This window comes from Lissotriton vulgaris, chromosome 4_1 (genome assembly GCF_964263255.1).
Source record: "Lissotriton vulgaris chromosome 4_1, aLisVul1.2, whole genome shotgun sequence".
Lineage (NCBI taxonomy): Eukaryota > Metazoa > Chordata > Amphibia > Caudata > Salamandridae > Lissotriton > Lissotriton vulgaris.
In genome coordinates this window covers 1,371,384,890-1,371,398,962 of record NC_141691.1, presented here as the reverse complement: position 1 = coordinate 1,371,398,962, position 14,073 = coordinate 1,371,384,890, and positions in this window count along the sequence as shown.

Below are 14,073 nucleotides of genomic sequence, written 5' to 3'. Positions count from 1 at the left end.
AGGAATCTTTCGCTTATGATCAGTGGCTTTCTTATGGAAATCCTATCTCCTTTTCTCGACTAAATCTAAAAACATCTTTTCTTTCTCTTGTAATGTGCATGTTAGATTTTTCTTGTGAGCCTGAGCTGTATCTATTGATCCTACTGTTAGAAAATAATCTCCCATAACTCTTTCCGTGCTGATGACGGAACCGCTCCGTCATCAGCCACGGTGGCGCTGTGCTGATGATGGAGCAGTTCCGTCATGGCCCGCTCGCCGCGCCTGCGCGGCGCGGATTCCGCGCCTGCGGTGGGCGTTCCATTGAGCGGGCGGGGCCATGACGGAACCGCTCCGTCATGAGCACAGCGCAACCGCGGCTGGTGATGGAGCGGTGCCATCACCAGCATGTGCACACCGCGCGGCCCCCCTGCACCCTTAGCGCTGCGGCGGAATAGCCGCCGCAGCGAAGGTGTTAAAGTGTGTAGAGTCTCTAGTACTAGAAATACAATTGACATTTCTACATAAAGGAACTTCAGAAAAGAGTACATCAAAATTAGAATAATAATATTGTAATTTTCCAGTTCTATAAAACAGACTAGCTAAAATGCTACATGAAATACCATAGGTCAATGGTAAGTGATGGTAAGTGACCCCTTCAGCTACTGATGTGGGCAACTTCATGCACATGTAGCAGTCACTGATTTCCATAGCTTCTACATAATGTACTAACAGGTTAGCAAATACATTTGAATGAGTTCTGTTTCTAGCTCTTTTATAATGTAAGTCCCCCTCATCTGGTGCTTCTAAATCTATTCCAGGTTGCTTAAGACTAACTGCTTTCTCATGTATATGTGTATCTATTGTCTCAGGTGAATAAACTTGCTCAGGTATATTAATGTTATTTTGCATTTCTTTGCTCATTAGGTAAGGTATAGCTAATATCAATCCGAACCATACTATAACTTACATTACTATAATATGTGTAAATATTCTACAGCATGTCTTTAACCCCTTCAGCGCTGATGACAAAGCCAGCTCGTCATGGGCATTACCTGCGCTGCGCGGATGACGAGCTGGCTTTGTCATGAACAATGGGAAATGAGAAGATCCAGCACCCAGCGGGAAAACCCATAGCAGCCAAGTGGTTAAACAATTTCTTTTCGGTCTTCCGTTAACATTATAATCAGCCATTTTCAACTAAGGAGATTTCATCCCCTCCTTGTAACTTTTTACAGACTTTTAACCTGTGATTCTTTTCTCAAGTTGGTCTCACTTCTTCGTCAGTCTGATCTACAATCAGTTCCTCATCACTCAGTTCTAGATTTTCGAAATCTTCAAGTAAGACGTATGTCCACTCAGGTCCTTTAAACTTATTATTAAGTCTTTTCAAACGTGGACTTCTCCTTCTGGGTTGCTCTGTGAACGGTCCAGCTTGGCTTGATATTTCATTTACTTGCTCTGGTTCTTCAATTATTATTTTAAGGCAAAATGTCAGTCTTTTGACAAAACCAGGCCACTTATCTCCCTGTCTGAGTCTTTTAGCTGGCACTGTGCTTTAACTTTCTTCATACGCTCTTTTATTTTCGTTCAGTTGTGGCACTATTTGTTCTCCATCAACTTCTGAATTCCTCTCTATCTGACTAGGTCCAGGGCTTACTGTGGTTTCTTTTGCCTGGATACTAATCTGGCCTTGTTCAGGAGTTTGCTGTATTTGACTTTGATTTTGTTTTTGTACGCCTTTTTCTTCCTGAACACGTTTTTCTACACCTGTCTGGTCCTGCTCAGGTCTTTGGATTTCTTGATTATCTTCTGCCTGAGCTTTCGCCCTAATACCTATCGTTCCCTCCTTAGACTCTGCAGTACTGGCTGGAGTTTTAAATGTCTGACTACACCCACATTTCCCTATCTGGTCTTCCTCAGAATCACTTTTGACTTGGATTTCTATGATATGAGTACTTTCTTCTATTCCTGTCTCGTCCTCACTATCACTCTGTCTATCTAGATAGGTTTGACTTCTGGTTCTCACAAAATCTGCAGGTATGTCTACTACTGGAATCCATTCATCCTGACTGGGGCTCGGTTGTTCTTCATCAACTACTTCGAGATCAACTTCTTGAGACCCCTCAGCTGCAAAACCTTCAGCTCCTACGTCATCAGGTTCAGTCACCCTTTTGGTGTGACTCGCGTGGATCCAGTTTGGAATTCCCCTGCACTTTAGAGCTGTGGTAGTAACCAATATCACTTGATGTGGCTCTCCCCACCTGGATGCTAGGCAAGATTCTCGAGTATGTTCCTTTATCACTACCCAGTCACCTGGATTCAGGTCATGTGCTGGAGTTGATTGTCTGGCCACAGCGTCTTCCCCAACCTGGTGAGAGATAGAACACACTTGCTCAGCCAGTTCTTTGCAGTACTTGAGTACTAAATCATCAGATATATTTATTAGTTTGTGTCCTGGTACCCATGCCTGCCTCATTGCTCTTCCCTTGAGTATTTCATGGGGACTCAAGCCTGTGTTTCTGTCTGGAATGCTTCTGAGTCCCATCAGAACAAGAGGTAAAGCATCAGGCCACTCCAATCGGGTAGATTCATACATCTTTCCCAATCGTGACTTGATTGTGCCATTCAGTTGTTCTACCACTCCAGAAGCCTCTGGACGGGATACACAGTGCAGCTTTTGCTCAATTTGGAATGCTTCACAGATCAGACAAATTATTTCATTATTAAAATGAGACCCTCGGTCTGATTCAATCGTTATTGGAAAACCGAAACGTGGTATGAGTTCCCTCAGTAGTAACTTAGCTACAATAGATGCTATCATTCCTTCTTGTAGGGTAGGCTTCCACCCATTGTGATAACAGGCAAACAATGACAAGGACGTACTTCAGTCCTCAGCAAGGGAGTAATTGGATGAAATCAATCTGGAGTCGTATGAAGGGACCTTCTGCCTTTCCAATCTTTCCTGGCAACACTACAGTTCTCTTACCAGGATTCCTACTTTGGCATGTTATACTGTGTCTGAACTGTCTAATCATAGTGTCTCTACCTACGTGTATATTTCCATGATACATCCTAGCCATAGGAGCAAGCATACAATCTGGTAACACAGGTCTCCCATCAAGATAAACAATAACACCATCCTCAGCCCTTCTCCGACATCCTATTTTCTCCCACTCTTCCTTTTCCTTCATGTCTGCCTCATTTTGCAAATCTCTACCTTCTTCCAATGTTTTCACTTTTCCAAGCAACATAAGTTGGCAGCTGTTTCCATGTGCATCAATTTCCTTATTTATTGCCATCTTATGTTTGGCACAATGCTGGGCTAGTTGGTCAGCATATCGGTTACCTGCTTCACTTTGTCATTTCCAGATTGGTGAGCAGCACACTTGACCACAGCCACTTCTTTTGGTAATTGAATCGCTTCTAGTAAGTCTTTTACATAATGTCCGTTCTTAATAGGAGTATCCGAAGAAGTCAGAAACTCCCTTTGCATTCAAAGTTGGCCAAAGTCATGCACAACCCCGTAACCATACTGACTGTCAGTGTATATGGTTACTGTCAAATTTTTACCAAATTTGCAGGCTCTTGTCAATGTAACTAATTCGGCTACTTGTGCAGACTTGACTCCAGGTAAATAGGATGCTTCCACTGGACCCCACAAAGTACACACAGCATAAGCAGCACTTAATCCTCCTTCCTCATGTCTCATTCATGAGCCATCAACGAACAGTTCATATTCAAATGTCAACAATGGCTCTTCACTTATGTCTGGTCGGGGCTTTGTACTGTATTCTGTGAGGTCGATGCAATCATGCTCGACTTCCCCTTTCACTTCTGCGAAGTGTGATTCAGGTAACAGTGTGTCTGGATTTAAGACAGTGCACCTGGCAATAGTTACATTCCCTGCACCTAGAAGAATTCGCTTGTACTTAGTCAGCCGACTAGGAGTCAAATACTGAGTACTTGTTCTGGCTAACAGAATCACCACTGAATGTGGAACATACACAGTTACAGGGTGTCCCATAATGATGGATTCACTTTGCTCGAGACTCATGCAGGTTGCAGCTACTGCTTTCAGACATCCTGGCAATGCATATGCTACTCGATCTAGTGTGGATGAAAAATATGCCACAGGATGTCTCATTAAACCATGAGTCTGGGTCCGAACAGACAATGCACAATTGTCGCGTTCATCACAAAATAGTGCAAATTCTTTCGAATAGTCAGGCATCCCTAAGGCTGGAGCTGAACAGAGGCAGTCTCGCAGCTTCAAAAAGGCAGTCATGCTTTTGTCATCCCACTCTACTGGGTCTTTTGCTCTTTTCGTTGTCAGTTGGATCAGAGGTTTAGCTAGGACTGCAAATCCCACAATCCACTGTCTGCAGTAATCTACAACCCCAAGAAACATTCTCATTTCTTTCTGTGTCTGAGGTAGATTCATGTTTCTAATTATTTTGATTCTTTCGAGGTAACTCGCCTGACACCTCTTTCTATCTGGTGCCCCAGATACTTTACCGATGTGGTGCAGAATTGCAACTTCTCAGGTGACACTTTATGCCCTCCTTCTGCCAAATGATTCAGCAATGCAATGGTATCAACAACACAGTCATTTTGAGTGTTAGACGCCACCAACAGGTCATCTATATATTGCACCAGGACAGACTGTCTGGGCAAGACCAGAGATTCAAGGCATTATTTCAATATCTGATTAAAAAACAATGGACTTTCTGTGTACTCCTGAGGAACAAGGCTCCAAACGTAGACATGGTCATCAAATTTGAACGAGAAAAGTTATTTGCTATCTGATGTAATGGTATGGAGAAAAATGCATGGCACAGATCTATTACCGTGAACCATCCGGCTCCCCACGGTATCTGATACAAATCACTGCAGGATTTGGCACAACTGGACAACATTGGACAACAATTTTATTAATTTTGCGAAGGTCTTGTACGACCCTATATTTCCCGCTTGGTTTCTTTATGCCAATTATGGGTGAATTACAGGGACTGCTCATTATTTCCTGTAAAATGCCTTGCTCAACCAATCGCTTTATTTCTACACCTGCTTTTATTTCTGGGCTCATTTTGTATTGTTGAATGTTTGGGTAAACTGCACCTTCTTTCACTGTTACCTTTACCGGGTCAACATTTGCCATTATTCCTATATCTTTTCCAGTGAAATCCCACACTTCAGGATTCACTGTACGCTGCAATTCTTTTGGGAGGTCTGTCACTAGCATCTTTTTATTTTCAGTTTCTTGTTTGGCCAACATTTATTTATAAACTCCATCTTCATCTGGGCTTTGAATTTCAACACCACTTGGGGTACAAAAGATTGTGCAATTCATTTTGCACAGCAAGTCCCTACCTAATAGGTTCACTGGACTGGAGTCGCACACCACAAATTTGTGCATTTCTTCAAAATTCCCTATTCTAATCTCCATAGGTTCTGTAACAGGGGTACTAATTTGTTTATTAGATACGCCCACTACTTGGATCGCTTCTCCCAAGAGGGGTAGGTTTGGAACATCTGCTGTTCTCACAGTAGAACGGGTAGCGCCAGTATCCAACAAAAAGGTAACATCATTTCCCTCAACTTTTCCCTCAATGTATGGACCTGACTGGTCTACCGGCAAGGATGCGCCAAGTATGCACTCTTCGTCCTCCCCTCTCAGGCACGGTCAGTAATTATCTACCTCAAAAAATGCACCACTCAAAAGAAATTGTGATGTCACTGCGTCTCTCCTTTCACTTCCCTCTCAATTTGTGGTATCCACCTTGTAATTTGCTTGGATCCCAGAATCTGGTATAGGTGCAAGGGGTAAGTGGTTCTGTATTACCTGTTGCTGTGGCTTCCTTGACACCTCATTCTGCATCTGGGGATTCAAATTGTCATTTTGTACAGGGTTACTCAATACAGCTTTACACTCGTTCCTCCAATACCCCATTTTTCCGCACCCATGAGAAGGAAATTTCTTCTTTGCCTCCTCCCTGTTCATTCTACCTCTTGGTTTAACCCCATTTCCATCTCCTTGATTCTGATTATTTTTCAATTGGCTTAACCCCTTCGCTGCAAGGCCTTTCCCCCTCCTGTGCTAAGCCTTTTTTTTGGCTATTTGGGGTAGTGCGTGCTTAGGCCCCTGTAAGTTTGTGACCACAAAAGGTATCCTCGCCAATTTTGCGTCCTTTTCTTCCAACATCATGGGGATTCTAAAGGTTCCCAGGGTTTGTGGATTCCCTTGGAGGGGGCCAAGAAATAAGCAAAATATAGTAACATTTTAGTTTTTTTCAGAAAAATGGGAAAAACGGGCTGCAAATGAAAGCCTCAGGATTTTTCCCTGCAAATGTTATCAAAAAAGGATTTGTGGGGCTGAAATCACCATTTTCCCAGATTTTAGGTAATTACAGTCTTTTGTCAGAGAACCAACATTCTTTACACAGTTTTGGCATTTTTCTGGGACATACCTATTTTTGCTATTTTAAGTGCTTTCAATCTCCTTCCAGTTAATGGTAGAAATGACTTTGAAAGCAATAATGGATCCTGGAAAGCTATACATTTTAGAAAAGTAGACAACGTTTTGAATTCAGAAAGGGGTCATTTGTCTAATTCCATGAAGGGATCTTTATAGAATTTAACAGTTAAATATTGGAAAAATTGAAAATTAGTTGAAAAAATAGCCTTTTTTCTCAACGTTTTTACCTGTAACTTCTTGTACTTTAGACAGCTCTTTGAAAGCAATATACCGTTGCATCCATTGGACCTTCCTGGTTGTGGTGATATATAGGACTTGTAGGTTTATGTTGTAATCAATAAGAAGATGGATACTTCATGTAGAATTGATCAAGTTACTTTTATTAAGTTAATTAGTTAAGATAGAATGATAACAAGTTATAAGATAGAAACCCCATCAGGAGCAGCTGTCCTGCTGTTCAGCCCTCACTCAACTGACATTCATAAGCTACTCACATTCCAATCATCCAACATTCCACATGACATGCATACCAGCTGAGCAGCAGGGAAACTCAAGATATAACATATCTCCCTTCGTTATGGGTACAATTGCATAGAGCAATAAAATAGTTGCAATAAAATGCACTCTAATACACACAGTCAAAGATATTAAAACAATGCACCAAAGTACAAATGGACAACACAAACAAAATATTTTAACACATCCCGCACACTAAGGATTCCGCATTACTTCCTGAAATGAACAACTATCTTCATCCTACATCCTTATGCCACTAATTATACAAGTTGGCCAGACCAGTATAACAAGCAAGACACAAAGGAACAAACTTAACGCAACAAATATCAGGAAGCAACGCGCACACCATAGACTAAGAACAAGCACTCGCATAACTCATCCATACTACGGGAAACCACACACACACATCAAGCACACCTCAGCACCACACGTGCACACAACAAGCACTTACGTAGCCGGGAAACCACGTGCACACAGAACAAACCCAAACTGGACATATGTGGCAAACAACTTGTACACAAGCTAATAAGTGGCTCAACAACCTGACGCCAACTCACACACAACACCAATTGGGAACAAAGCTTGTTGAAATAAACATCAACACCCAAACAACACAACCAAGGGGTGACAATATACCACATAGCCCCCACAAACATGAGCTAATGAGTCGCCTAACATCTAGACACACTCACACACAACACTAGTTGTGGAACAACTCTTGGTAAATTAGCATCAACACCCAAACAACACAACCAAGGGGTGACCATATACCACATAGCCCCCACAAACATGAGCTAATGAGTCGCCTAACATCTAGACACACTCAAACACAACACTAGTTGTGGAACAACTCTTGTTAAATTAGCATCAACACCCAAACAACACAACCAAGGGGTGACCATATACCACATAGCCCCCACAAACATGAGCTAATGAGTCGCCTAACATCTAGACACACTCACACACAACACTAGTTGTGGAACAACTTGAGGTTCCGTGACGATTGTAAGTGGTGTTTTCGACTCGCACGAATATGGTCGAGTCTGGTATCTACGAACCGCAAATGACGAGTTTAGTGGGTGTACGTAGTTTCGCTATGTTAACTTAAACCGTTCGTTTGTTTCGTGGGTTTCTCGTTCCGAGCCCACGGGTTCCATCTTAGATGTGGCATCCATTTTGTCTCTTGCCCTCAAGTAGCCAGCGAACGGACGCTGTCCGCTTCGTGACCCTGGGATTCCCAAGACTCTTACGGAAGACACGTTTCCTTTCAGAGAGTCTTTATGATGAGGGGGATGATACTGTAAGGCAGATGGCCCCGCTCGAGGCTCATCTTGCCGTGCCGGTTTGTTGTCTCAGCCGTGCATCTCATTAGGCACGTCCCTTTGATGCTTGCAACTCGTGTTTCCTGATACCACCCCTTTTTACACCCTTTCCGATCTCCCCACTGTTTCTGCCTTCCTCTGCACCTGTCCTTGTTCCTTCTTCGATCTGTTTTACTGCTGATTGGAATGTACTAATGGTGGGAAGATGGGTTTTTACAGTTGGGAACCACCAAATGTTTCGTACTTATGTTCCGGACCTTGAATACCTCAAAGCGACCCCTCTCGGGGATAATTATGGGAACCAAGTTGTAAACCTTTGTGCACCATGTTAACCTATGAGAGAAAACTGTATAAAAAGGAGCGATCCACAGTAGCGAATTGAATCAGATCCCGCGAACATACCGGCTGTGTACTTCACGTGACTTCTGTGTTCCCTGCAGTAAATAAACCTTTGAATCTTTGACGCCGAAGGAAGTGTCCCGTGTCTCTGTCATTTGTACGCCGGAACAGGTTACCCACGAAGGTTTCAGGTGTTGTCCCCTGGCACCGCTGGGTCTTAAATAACCCAGTCCTTCAGTTGGCGCCCAACGTGGGGCTGCATCAGTGGTACCGGTCCAAGCCCGACGATCGTGAGGAACTTCGTGTGAAATCTCTGAGGGAAGGTGCACCCCGCTTCATCGATCCTGTTGTCGAAATAAGTGGCCCGACGACTTTTCCCGCGAAGATTCCCGCCTCCTGACGGCTGCGACGGACTGCTCCCCTGACTGTAGACCTGTTTTGGCGCCTGGCGTAGACCTTGGTACAGCGAGACGATAGACGGGCCTTCCTGGTGACGCCATCGATCTTTGAGTTAAGTATTTGTGGGTCGCTCCCAGAGTTCTTAGTTGTGGTTCTTAGTTGTTGCATGGTTCCATTGCATTTGTGGTTCTTAGTACTTGGTTCTTTGTTGTAATATTTGACGACTGCAGCCGCCAAAAACCGAGGGTTTTTGCTCTTTGCAGGGACTTGGTAAATCCCGTAACCCTTGAAGTTTGTGAAACTCGGCTAGTGTGCAAGATGCCTGGTCGTAGTACTTTGTTCAGTTGTTTCAGACGTTGTGGTACGGATTCCCGACTGGAGAACTCGTGTCCGATACCTCCGGTTGGAACTCCCACTTATGAGCTTTATAGCAAGCATGGGTTAGGTCCGATTACCTTTAATGAATATTGGATTCGCTATACCAAAAAAGATGGTGTCCTTAGTTGGCCACCTCATGGTAGTTTTGAGACTCCGATTTTAGATAACCTTGAGGCTACATTATTTAAGAAAAAGTCAAGGCCGGCCATGTTTGATGCCTTTCGGTTGTGGCGCAAAGAAGCCAGACAGAGAGAGATCAGACAGACAAAACGTAATCAAAGAGATGGTGTTGCTACCATTGTAAAGAAAGCAGAGCAGTTTCAGCGTGATAAGGAGGATAAGGAAAAGGAAGTTTTTGACAGGCTTCAGCGTATGACTATAGATAAATGTTATCCCGTCTTGCCAATGGAGTCGGATAAGAAAGAGGAATTAGTTGAGGATCCTTTAATGTCCTATCTTATGAAGTCACCACCTCCGTACGCACAGGATACCGCAGCTCCTGCGATTCCTCCTGTACCTGCTCCTGTACCTGCTCCTCAACCTGTTCTTCTGACTGTTCCTGCTCCCTTGCCTATTGCTGTCCCTACTGCTCCTCCGCTTGTACTTCCACATACTCCTGCTCCCGCTACTGCTCCTGCTTTACTTACTCCTCCTGCTTTTTCTGTTCCTACTCCTTCTCTTGTTACTACTCTATCGTACACTTCTCCGACTACTCGACGTCGTACCCCTTCAATGGCTGCAAATTTTGCTAATTCTCTTGGACCTATTCTTGAGTCCGCTGATTCGGACGGTCCACAAAGACGTAGTCAGCTCCCTGGTAATAGGGAACGTGCCGCGTTGTACAATATGGCGATGTCATGGATGTTGCATCCCTATAGAAATCCTCCACGTTCGGTGTTGAATACGTTTAGTCAATTCAATATACCGACACAGAGATATGTTTTTGAAGAAATGTGCAAGGTTTTGCGCGATCAAATATCGGCAGATGCGTCGGAAGATGTATTGACTGCTTTGACCAACTTACAGCTTCAGTTTTCGAGTGGAATGGTAGTGGGCACCAATGTTAGACGTGCCATCGAGCAATTATTGGCCCTCCGCCCCTCTCCGATACCTCAAGCATTGTTCGTTGAGGATATTGAGAGTCAGTTAGATGCGTCTGGTCAGTATCCCATGCGCGAGGTTCCTCCAGTATGGATGCCAGCCAACCCGCAGGCTCAACCTCCGGTATTGGCACATTTCCAGAGAGTATGGATACATCTCCCATGGAAACGATCAGAAGTTTTACAGGTGAAGCAATCTTTGCCTGACCCTCGCAAAAATCCTGCAGGTTATTATAAGGAATTGTCACAGCTTGTAGATGCTACAATAATGAATCTTGCCGATATTGATATGTTGTTTGGCAATGTCGTACCGCAACCGGTATGGGCCAAGATTCGTCACGAGGATCATGCAAATGAATTGGGTGGTGATTGGGCTGCTCTTACTGCGGCAGATACACGACAAGTTGGTGGGGCTAAGCCTGAACAGCTTATTACTGATCTCCCTCAGAGAATCATTACCTTGATGAAAACACTTATGCCAGCTATGAGGGTGAACTGGGACAAGTTGTCAGCTTGCAGACAGAAGAAGGACGAGAGTGTCTCCGACTTCTTTACGAGATTTGAGGAGGCATTTATCGATCATAGTGGTCAGGATATGGGTACCGAGGGTGGTCAGCGGTTGTTTGTGGATAAATTTGTCTCTAACTTATTGCCAGATTTGTGCAACAAATTAAAAAATTCTGAGAGTGCATGGGCTGTCTCTACTTCTGCTCAAATATTGGCTACGGCACAGTATTACGAGAATAGGGAGAAAGAAGAGACTGACCGTGCCGATAAAAAGACGAAAGTACTTAAAACTAAGGTGTTGTTGCAGCAAGCATATCCTCTGCTTTCGAATCAGAACGACTCGCAACCATGTACTCGATCGCAGTTGCAATCTAATAGGTCGCATTCGCGAAATGACTCCTCTTCGCAGAGATCTTCGTTAGGGTACAACCAGTGTGCCTACTGTAGACAGGAGGGTCATCTAAAATTCAACTGTCCAGCCCTCAATGAGCGTAATAGTGGTAACATATCTAGAGGAGGTGGTGGTGGTTCTCAGCAGACATCACGTGGTAGGGGTCGTGGTGCTCAAAATGACCGTTCAGACAATTTGTCAAATTCCAATAATTGTTTTGATCAACGTGGATCATCACAAGGACGATCTGCGCAGTACAATGTCGATGACTATTACGTCGATCAGGGAACTGACGACGGTAATTACTAGGACAGCCATAGACAAGGAGAGGGAGTAGTATCAGTTCCGGTTGATCAGAGAGGGCCTTACGTCGCAGTTGCCACCTCGGGCGTCGTTGAGCCTTTTCTGTTGGACACTGGTGCAGCGAAAAGTTCCATCATGCATTCGAAACTCCCCGGCGCACCTTTGTCTGGCTTAACAAATGTTTCCGTTGGATTCTCTGGCGCCCCTGTTAGCAATCCGGTTTCGTGCCCTTTGCCACTTACGATTGGGCCTCGTGAGCTCACAGCTCCCTTGATTTTGACCACTGGCTGTGGTGAAAATCTTTTAGGCCTGGATTTGCTAAAGCGTTTGTATGCGACTTTGTACTGTTCTCCTGCGGGACTGAAGCTTACTTTGGGTGAGAAAGTTGTCTCTCCAATGTATTTGTCTCTCGATAAGCTTCCACCGGAATTGAGTTCTCTTCCTGCATCTTTGTGGGCAACAGGTCCCAATGACGTGGGCCTGCTTGACATCTCTCCTTATGTTGTTCACGTGAAATCTAATGCGCGACTGCCACGTATTCCCCAGTATCGGATATCCCTTGATGGTGAACGGGCACTGTTGGCGATCATCTATGATCTGATCGAGAAAGATGTTATTGAAGAGACTCGGGGAAACGTGTGCAACAGCCCTGTGCTGCCTATTTTGAAACGTACTGATCCTTCGAAACCACCCGTTTATCGTTTTGTTATCGATTTACGGGAGGTCAATAAAATAGTGATTCCGCAGTTCCCTGTTGTGCCTGACATCACGGCGCTACTGACTCTGATTCCAGCTTCGGCATCCTGGTTTTCAGTGATCGATCTGAAGAATGCGTTCTTCAGTATTCCGATCGCTGAGGAAAGTAGAGACCTTTTCGGTTTCTCTCTTGGTGGTCGTAGCTTCCGGTTCAAACGTGCTCCTCAGGGCTACTGTGAGAGTCCATCGATATACAGTCAAGCCTTGAAGGGCCAACTAGATGCATTTGTGTTGCCGGCTGGTGCAGCCTTAATTCAATACGTTGACGACTTATTGGTGGCCGCAGATACTCAAGACATTTGTAAAATTGCTACGGTGTCGTTGTTGCAACATCTCTGTGACTTACATCACAAGGTGTCACCTTCTAAGCTTCAATATTGTTGTCAAGAAGTAACCTATTTAGGTCACTTATTGTCAAAGGAGGGAAGAAGGTTGACCCCAGAGAGAATTGCAGCCATTGCGCGCATATCTGTGCCAGTAACCCAAAGAGATGTGCGTGCCTTTTTAGGTATCACGTCATACTGCCGACAGTGGATTCCAAATTTTTCCTTGTTAGCGAAACCATTGGTGGCCCTTACGTGCAAGGATGTTTCGACTCCTTTACCATGGACGGAAGAATGTCAGAAAAGTTTTTCTGAACTGCGTGATGCGTTGTGTTCGGCTCCTGTGTTAGGTACCCCTGACTACAGTAAGCCGTTTACACTATACGTTCACGAGAGGGAAGGTTGTGCGTTGAGTGTTTTGACGCAACCTTTTGGTGATAAGCAGCGTCCATGTGCATATTTTTCCTCGACCTTGGACCCGGTAGCTAGAGCATTGCCGAGTTGTTTGAGAGTAACTGCGGCAGCTGCGGTGTCCATCCGACAATCAGCAGGATTGGTCATGGATAATATGCTTACGGTGATGGTGCCACATGCAGTTGATACTCTTTTAAATCGTACGAAAACTCAGCACTTGACCAGTGCAAGGTTGTCTGGGTACGAGTTGACGCTGTTGGCAAGCCATATTCAGATAAAACGTTGCAATGTCCTAAACCCGGCGACCTTATTGCCAATTAGTGCAGAGTCAGATGAAGTAGCAGCGCATGACTGCTACTTAAGGACTGAGGAGGAAACAAAAGGTCGAGTGGACCTTAAAAACACTCCTTTGGAAGATCCCGATGGAACTTTGTATGTGGATGGTTCATGTTTTAAATTGCCAAATGGTGATGTGACTACTGCGTATGCTGTGGTAACGTTGAATATTGTTGTGGAAACTGCGAGATTGAATCAGAACTCTGCCCAGGCTGCAGAGCTGATTGCGTTAACTAGAGCGTGTGTGTTGGCGAAAGGGAAACGAGTGAATGTGTTTACCGACAGCCAATATGCTTTTGGCGTCGCTCATAGCTTTGGACGATTGTGGAGAGAGAGAGGTTTTATGACGTCGCATGGTACGAAGATTCAGCATGGACAGCTTGTGAATGATCTTTTGGATGCACTTACGTTGCCTAAACAGGTAGCGATTGTTAAATGTAGTGCGCATCGTAAGGTGATGGATGATGTTGGTCGTGGTAATGCGTTTGCGGATGAGACGGCTAAGGAGACTGCCCAGAACCGTAGCACTAGAATG